Genomic DNA, 9,916 nt, shown 5'->3' with positions numbered 1-9,916 from the left:
TGTCATTACTATAAAAATAAATACAGATCTCTAATCCTTTAATTGAGAAGACAAGAAATTAAAACAAGACTCTTATCTGTGCGTTGAAATTCAGCAACGGTTTCCATAAACTGTTGTGACTGAATACGAATGTGGATAATGAGGTACTGTACGTCTTTGCTTTGTCATTTTGTTGAATTCTTTAGCTAATTACCTTATTTCATGTGGCACACAGATTACATTGGGAAGAGAAACGGAATTCTTCAGTGATAGTAAGAATTAAGAAGTTCATCGGAGGAATAAAACAGTCATCCCTTGTCTCTGGATTTTGACAATCAGAATGAATGGAAATGTTCATACTATTTTGTAAAAATGTTGCTCCAAAATTGTTAGAATGCAGAATTGAGAATACTGCTATTGTATGCCATTTATCGATTTCCAAATATTAGCTCTCATGACAAATATATTACTCAGGATTTTTTATTTTGCGATCAATATTTGCCAAAATTGGTTATGACAAAGTTCAAAAATCCATTCTCGCTAAAACATAATTACACATAAAGTCTCTATATATAGCTTGAATCTTCTTATCCAAGAGAGCACTTTCAAGTTTCAGTAAATCTAAAGGCAGAAGTAGTTGATCATCGTCAGTTTTTTGTAGCTAAAAAGCCGATCTATACCACATCTCATCATCACCGCTAAAGGGAAACCTGAACGTCACTTTAAAGATGCAATTAGTCACAAAATAAACCAAACTCTGACAAGTATAGAAAATTTTCAAATCTCTTGTCCTTTCATTACACTGCAGAGTAATTAATACTTGCTTCAGAAAAAAAAGTAATGATTACTACTTTCAAATTCAACAAGTGTTTTTTGGGAAGATAATCAGTCATAGACTCATAACCAACGGCAAGGACTTAACAAGTTGTTTACTCATAAAAAGACAACAAAACAACTTCTATTATGGGGGATCATCGATCAGGCGAACAGTTGATCAAGGCCAAATGGTAGGGTGTAGAACTCTTGGAAATCATCGGCCGAAGACCTAAAGTTCGCCCACCATTGGATACCTCGATCATTCCTCACCTCTTCAGCATTACTAAATAGTAAACTGTCTAAAATGAATCCCAACATGCCACCAACAAATGCTCTCGAGGAGAGAGACACATTCATCATATTGTTAAACTACACAAAAAAAATTAAACATTAGTACATTACTTTCGAGAATGACAATTTAATAACATTCAATAAAATAAAATGTTAGTTACTTACCCAGGTAGCTCTGGTGTGGACTGGGCCGAAACTATAATGCTCTTTGTAGTACTCCTCGAAATACTCAGGAATGGATAATCCCATGAAAAGAGAAAGTCCGAGTATGATTTTAGTCCTGTAGGAGTTCAGATTACAGAATTGAAGATGGGCTTAGTCCTGCTGCACCTGCCATAGATTAGGATATTAGTCAACCTTGCTAATATAAATCAACATAAACATTCAAGACAATCATACACAGATTTTCTAATTACCATTCACCCAAAAGAAAAACTAAGATAGCTAAAAACAAACTAAATGATTTACATTTACTCAAACACAAGCTACACAAGCTAGTTCAGCTCAAACTATTCAATACACACAGTGATCAGAAACAAAGAAAGATGGATTTAATTACTTACCGACGTATGCAAAGAGAAAACAGCCTAAAGCAGCTACTATCGAGGTAGGAAGTGAAGCAAAAAAAAGCTCCAAATTTGCCTGGAGGTTAAAAATAAGAAGTTCACTATTATTGTTTAATATTTACTTGTCCGATAAAAAATAGAAGAGGTTCAGTAGCATGCTTACCCAGGCACGAAAATAAAATCATAAACCCTGCTGCTATCTGTATAACCCTCCTACTCCCAACTCCCGTCATGCCTATCAAGCCTGCATTTTTCGCTGCAAGAGTACAGTACAAATCTTATTTATCATATCAAATACTAGTAGTATGCAAGGAATTAAATTTTGCAAACATATCGTCCTATGTACCAAATTAATTTCAGAAAGGATTGAAAACATATTTATTAATGCCATAATTTCAATATCACAGGTTACAGATATTTGATTTCCAAAATTCTCGAGCCAACTAATGTCAAAAATACTTACAGAGAGACTGATGGCTCAACCCCAGATCCAAACAAACCACAAATAAGAGAGCCAACTCCCTGAGAGAACATGAATGAACACAGACTCAAAAACAGATTGTGGGCAGTCATCAGACAAAAGGAGTAGCTAGGCAAACATGAGCAATAGAAATAATGTTTTGTTTACCTGCCAGCCGACTCCTCGGGCAAGAACAGATGGCGGAGTGGGAGTAGCACCAGCATATCTGGATACTGCAATGAAAGCACCAGTGGACTGTATATATACAAGAAAAATATCATGATTAGGTTACAAGTAAAAAAAGAAAATCAAACAAACTGTAAAATAGTAACTGAAATATATTAAACCTCTATGAGAGTGACAAACGAGACAACCATCATGGGGAAAAACGTATGCGGCCTCAAATGCTGGAATGCCCCACTGAAATGGATATGGAAATGTGAGCCTGTATTGTAGAACAACGTCATTAATTAAGACCTGAATTAATTAACTTAAAATAGTACTGTAAAAAGGCATCAAGTAGTTAATTACTTACCATGGAGATTGACCAATCGTATCCACAATATCTATCCTACAAAGTTGGGTATCAAGCTTGGTATTGTTGTAGGCCCCACCAACATCCAATAGTAAGGCATATACCCAAACGATCAGCGCGGGGATTATGACTCCGAACCAATTGAGGGTGTGCCTCAATGCAGGCAGTAGTCTAGGTAGACACTGCATAGTTAATTCAAAGATGAAGATTAAACTCTTGATATGAATTATAATGAAAGTAGAGTTTAAGATAAAGATTAAATTTACCTGGGAGACTACCAGGAGAATGAAGATCTGTGGAAGTCCGATCTCGATGCACCTTACTAGCTGTATCCATATATATTACCAAGTTAATCACAGATAAATATTGATAAACAGTTCGCTTTCATACACAAGAATTTAGCATACTAAATTTTAATATATACGTACACACATACCACTGGGAAACCAAGTTTATAGAGCCCAAAGCCCGATAAAGAAACCAAAGGGACAATAGATAGAGGACTTATGAGCCTGCAAAATAAACAGCTGGAACTAGTTAGACATTAATGCAAAAAAAAAATAAGGAAGCCAAAATAAAAAGTGATCAATGTAGTATAACTGCTATTGCAATGCTTATATTTGATACTGATACATAACCATTACAAATATAAAAGGAGCTATATTCTTAGTAAATTAATACGTGAGCTATATATATATATGGCTAATATTAACTAACATACATAATATACAGATTATTCGTAACGGACAAACCTCGCCAATCTGCCCCAGCAACCAGAAAAACCAAGAGTCATTTGGAGAGCAGAGGAAGCAATCAAGCCTCCTTGAATTCTGCGCATCGTCTCCTCAAAAGATTTCTACAACAAGGGCGCGGGATCAGAAAAAAAAACAAAGAAAAATAAAAAAACACAAAATTACAAGGTAAATGAAGCTACCTCTCGAGACTCCATGTTGCTAATAATGGTCATTACCGCTAGCATGGAACTGCTAGAAGCTCCCATAATCGTCGATAATCGAGTACCAAACAACGATTGCACCATTGTGTTGATACCGCTGACTAGTAGAATAGTCTGCGTCATTTGTGCTTTCTCCGCCTAACATTTTAAAATTAGGGGATGAATAAATAAAAAAAATTAGTTGGGGGCAAAAATTGCATACATATTAATTAACTCGTATATCATTTAAATTGCATATGATTTCATCTGGATCTTTTAAAAGTAACAACACCAGTAACTAAGCTTATTTTTAATTAGCAACAACAAACAAACCCTAATTTTCATTCAAATGAAAAATTTGAATCCTTACAGTTCCTCCTCCCATCAACGGAACTAAACCGGCTGGTACGAGAACAGCTGGGCCAAGGGCAATGACATAGTGTTTAAATCCAAGCAATATAGAAGTAGCTGCAATTTGGAACATGTATTGAGTTAAACCTTCTTTTCGATTGAATAATGAATCAATTTTAGCTAGATCAAATTAGACAAATTACAACCTTGGACAAGTTACAACATTCTGTTACAGAAATTTGCTGAATTAATAGGTATAGTTGAAATTTATAAACTCATTTTACGTTTTTCAGAAAGCAAGAAACAAACCTAATGCTCGTGCAAGTAGCCAAAGGGTTTTATGACAAGCTTAATTTACTTGTATATACATAGTAATTTCTTTTTCCCAAAAACTAAAACCAGTAGTGAAATGACGTAAATATAGTACTCCTAGGCTAGGACAAGAACCAATTAAGAACTTACAATTAAATAAAATGAAAAAAAGTTTGAGAATTTACCCCAAGGTGGAGGATGAGTAAGGTCGAATTCAATGTTCAGTAGCTGAACAAATACCGGATGTGTCTGAGGTGGCGGCGGCGGCTGGGGTGCCGCAGCTTCTAACTCCAATACACCTGCTTCTATGTCCATTTCTTGATCGTGATTTAGATCTCTGAAGACAAAACAAACCATTCAAAAACCATTGAACATTAATATTAGGGATTTGCTTACAGCTAATCCAATAAAAGCTAGCTTCTTGCTTCAAAAGAAAATCAATGCAAACAATAATATACAGAAACACACATACACAAATTTCACAATTACCATTCACCCAAAAGAATAATTAAGATGGCTCAAATCAAACTAAAAGATTTACATTTATTCAAGCACAAGCTAGCTCAACTCAAACTATTCAATACCCACAAAGTGAAAGAAAGAAAGAAAGATGGATTTTTTAGGAATTGAGAATCATTCACAGTAAATGGTAATAACAGAATGGTTTACTAACTTTAAAATAAATCCTAATTGAACACTTTATCAGTTAAAACCAAAGTAAAGCAGAGTTAGCATCATCCATATTCCAATCAATCAGTCGTACTCTTAAATATAAGATGATGAAAATTATATATCCCAAGTTTAACTTCCTAAACTTAATTAGTTATTAAAGTGCAAATAGTATGTACCACGAGATAGAAGCCAGATAGGAAGGAGAGAATGATGTTCTGAGGAAAGATTATATTCTTCTGGATGCCTAATCCTCTTTCAAGGTCACTATGCAAAGCTGTGGTCATCAAATCCTTCTCATGATAGGCCCTATGGACAGTATTGTTTGGTTGCAGGGATAAAGAAGTACCAGAAGAAGGTGATCAAGAAGGATTCAGCTCCGTGAACTACCAGAACCTGATCTGCTGCATGTTGACTTGAAGGAACCAGATCGATGCGTTATTTCCAGACTAAGGAAAAGAAGGTTGTCGATCGCCTGCAAAGAAGAATTTCAAAGAGAAGTTCAAGACCGGAAAGAATCTTTGGTTTGTTTACTAAGCTCATATTTTAGCTTGAGATGCATTTGTCATCGTCTTGTTGTTTTACGAGTTAACAAAATTTACCGGAAATGGCCGAGAATCGGGCCGGAGACGACGGTCTCCGGCGAGAACGAGTTTTGACAGAGGGAGAGACGATCGTCAGACGGAGGAAGAAGAAGAAGAGAAATGAAATGAACCAGTTGGTTCAATCATTTTTCATACCTAAGATAAACCGGTTCAATCTGTTAAAAGACAATAATATTCTTCCGGATCATTCAATCTGTGAAATTGGTTCAGTTCGTTTCAATTCGATTTAGTTAAAAATCAGTTCTCTATACCTAAACTGAACCCAATCCCGAGCTTAGAATTCACCCAAACCTTAATTTAACCAACCAAAGGTGTTTCGAACCTATAAAAAATTAACCAGCGACATATATTAATATTCAAGACCTGATTAAGTAAAATTTTTATAATTAAATAATCATATTTAATAATTCTTAGATTATGATTTATTTAAGTGATAAATAAGTAATTTTAAATTATATAATTGGTTAAAAATAATTTGAAGTAGGAATCTTTATTATTTTAATGTGAAAAAATAATAATAAATTATTTGGATTAATCAGAAACGTTATTTGATTTTAATGAATATTGTTCATGAAGGAAAAATATTTTAATGAATTAACTACTATGAAAAATAAATTTAAAGAGATTAATTAATTAAATATTATTGTAGAATTTGAATGCGAAATTGTAGGAAATAGTTCGAGTAATATTTCTACGAAGTAGTTGATTAGATGATTTATTAATTTCGATAATTCTAACCGGTCGTTAGATTTCGTCGATGATTTATTAATTCATAATATGATATTTTAAATATTTGTCAAATATATACTACGTAGTATAACATCTATTTATTGTTTTAAGTATTTTATATACGACATAGTATTATATATATAAATATGAATATAAAAACTGGAGAAAATCTTCTCAAAGTAAATTAAAGCAAATTTTACTTTATTGAAATAAATTGAATAAAAAGAACCCATAAACTATAATCACTTGTTGATGGTTGTCTAACTGCAACTCAAGTGATTTCGTTGAAAGGCGGACTACGGACGGTTTGTACCTCTGATTAGATTGTACGCTTTATTATGACTTTTGCCCTAGCGTCTAGTAGGGCCGAGTTCCTGGCATAGGAATTCACATACGTAGGTAGGATCATTACATTAGCTGGCTACTAATGTTATTGATCCATTATTTGATTTTCACTGTTGGGTTCATAAGGTGTTAAAAATTTGATATGGATAACATCAAATTAAAACAATTAATTTGATTGATTTAAAATATTCTATGAATATTAAATATGTTCTCAAAAATTGAAATTGTTTTAAATATTGAAATTGTTCATAAACAAAAATCCTCACTAAGCGTATAGCTTACGGATTTCTACAAAAAGTGTTATCTACAGGCTAGTCGTCGAGACGTGGATTTGTTTTCGTAGCGGTTATCTACTCGTATAAGATAAGAAATAAGGTGGGTTCCACGGCATTAGGATATCTATTTTAATAACTATTTTCAATCTTTTATTTTATAATTATAACTTGAATTTTCGAAGCATTTGATTTTGTGTAATATGGATTTATTACTTCAATTGGAAAATTATTAAATATGTGTCTAAAAATTGATTAAGTAAAAATGGAATAAATGAGAATTTGATTTCGAGATACCGAACTCAGTCTCATCAAGGTAGATCGGAAACGAGCGTCTCAACCTTCTTCTTGGGTACTTCTTTATCCCTGCAACCAAACAATACTGTCCATAGGGCCTGTCATAGGAAGGATCTGACGATCACAGCTTTGCATAGCGACCTTGAAAGAGGATTAGGCAACCAGAAGAGTATAATCATTCCTCAGAACTTCATTCTCTCCGTCCTAGCTTTCTTCTATCTCGTGGTACATACTATTTGATTCTGTGCAAATATAACTTTCTCAACAAATAAATATTACTTGTAATTCCATTCAGCCCATCCTTTCTGTGAATCAAACATGACCTTAATGTCTACATCTTGTTCCTAAAGTAGAAGTTTTACTTCTTAGTGAAATTGGAGCATTTATATATCCCTAGCTCACAATTACTATACCTAATTTCTACATCCACTTATTTTTCGAGCCAATAATTTTCCATCGTCTCTGTCACTCTCATCATGCCTTCTAACACGAAGATTAATATTGTCTTTGCAATGATATATACTTGTAATATTATTTACATTTTTTGTTTCAAACGTAAACAAAATTAAACAAGATTTTATTAATCAAAAATAATTAAACGATAGATTACACAGAGAAAAGGTAATTAATGTGAAAGGGATGAAGAGTTTTACCTAGTTTCCTGGAAAATTTACCTACTATTGGCTTAGATGTCGAGAGCTAGCGACACACTCACTCAGAAGTGGCAGAAAAAGAAGCAAAATAACAAGATCTGGGCCTCAAATTCTTGGAAATTGAGATTCTTACAAAAAGAGTGGAAGAAGGTGAGTAAGGCTCCCAAAGTTCAGAGGTTTGGTGACGCCATTGACGTTGCAAAGGAAGAGGTTGAGGATTGATGCAGAGAAGAAGATATAGGATTGAAAAGGTCTAGGGTTTCAGCATCTATGGCTTGTAAGCCTTAGAGATTCTGTTTGTGTCAATGTGAGGCGGAGGGAACAAAAAAGACTTGGCGGTGGAGTTTGATAAATTTAGATTTCTTCTGCTGGTAATAAAACTTTGTTGATGAGTTGTCTTTACTTTATCGCCATTTTTTGCTTGCTAATTGATTATGAATTGTCTAATCAATCCCAGATATATATATATATATATATATATATGAGCTTTTCCAGCTTCCTAGACATGATAAACAAAAACAAAACTTACTTTCAGTTTTAAGTTAAATCCCATCCGAACCGAATACAAAAACACAAAGAACAATAAATTGGAGAGAACTGAATTACCTTCAACAGACAAACATTATACTCAAAGGTGCTTCTGCTCCATTTTTTGGTATTAAGTTTCTTAGGTATTCTTGGGCGCGCTACAGTCTTAGTGTTTGAAAGGGAACGGTAAACGGAAATAGAGAAATCGAAAACATCGTTTCCGATTATGGTTTAAAGTGCTTAATCACCCTGTAATTAAACAAAATCGGTAACAATGTTACCGATTATGCCTTTGATTGGGTGATAATTAGACAATAATTAAGTAAAAACGGTAACATAGTTGCCGATTTTGCTCTAAGCAAAAACGGCAACACCGTTTCCGATTTTCATGTCCAAAAAAAAAAATACGCTATGATTACGCTATCATGATTACGCTATCATGATAATTAGCCGATTATTCCACGCCAACCTCGACAATACTGTTGCGGATTATGCCAAATTTTTTGTTATTACGCATGTAATCGATTATTACGTAGATTTAATTAGATTTAATTCTTCACGGTTCGCTACAAACTTTTGAATGTTTGTTTTATCTGTCGAAACCTTTGAATGTTTGTTATATCTGTCGAAACTTGTGAATGTATGTTGTATCTGTCGAAAGAAATAGAATGTTCGTTGTATCCATTGAATATTAGTTACTCTAATTTGTTATATAAACACTTCCGCTGACCTAGAATCCACATCAATTTCTTTCTATCTTTTTCCTTTAAAAAAATTTCATTCTTTCCTATCTCTCTATCTCTGTTGAACGAATTTGTATTTAAATCTTTGGAATCCTCCCTTCCTTCAATAATTCGTTTGCGAGATGTCTTTTTTTTATTTGAATTTGTATTGGAAGAATTCTTTGCAGTTGGTCGATAATAAATTCGTGTGTTACGGTATCGCCGACTCACAATGTTTAATTGACCGTATGATGGGTTACGAAGAATTTTTAGAATTAATGTATAGTAGTATTGGGATTCGTCTGGAAGACTCGGTGCAGTTGTTCCTCCAATTTGTATACACGGATGGCAACGGTGAAAGGCAAGCTCCTATAGTAATCCATGATAACGATTCACTATCGTGGATATATCGAATTGCGACAATTAGTCGTGAAGTCTTCATATCCGTCGCTCCAAATGAAACTTCTGCAGAAACATTGGGATACCATAACGACGTACAGTCAAGTAGGTCTCGGGTAAACATTTGTGACGAAGAGGACGACGATGGAGTAGAGAGTGACGAGGAAGAATTGTCCGGACTCCCTATGATTGAGTCGGAAGAAGACTGCGAGGAATACGACACTTCAGACGACGATGAAACATCTGAAGACGAGGATTACATCCAGCCAGCCGTAACACACGAACGACCTGCTTATCACGTGTATAGCAATATGGAGGGACCTGACATCGTGTCAAATCGCCGCATGACACCTCCACCAGCTAAGTACTCGGGCGATCCTAATTCGATAACGATAGGAACAAATTTTAGCAAGGGCAAGAAAGAGATAAGTGATGCGATAGCAAGGTGGTCTG

The 9,916-nt window shown here is 34.4% G+C and overlaps 1 pseudogene; it reads right to left on the bottom strand.

Annotated features, from left to right (window-relative positions):
• Positions 1–957: 957 nt before the first annotated feature.
• On the bottom strand, positions 958–4,559 carry LOC139881023 (nucleobase-ascorbate transporter 7-like; annotated as a pseudogene).
• Between the last annotated feature and the right edge of the window lie 5,357 nt (positions 4,560–9,916).

This window comes from Rutidosis leptorrhynchoides, unplaced genomic scaffold, assembly GCF_046630445.1.
Source record: "Rutidosis leptorrhynchoides isolate AG116_Rl617_1_P2 unplaced genomic scaffold, CSIRO_AGI_Rlap_v1 contig105, whole genome shotgun sequence".
NCBI lineage: Eukaryota > Viridiplantae > Streptophyta > Magnoliopsida > Asterales > Asteraceae > Rutidosis > Rutidosis leptorrhynchoides.
Note: the sequence above shows the minus strand (reverse complement) of the source record. Positions and strands in the feature narration are given on the sequence as shown.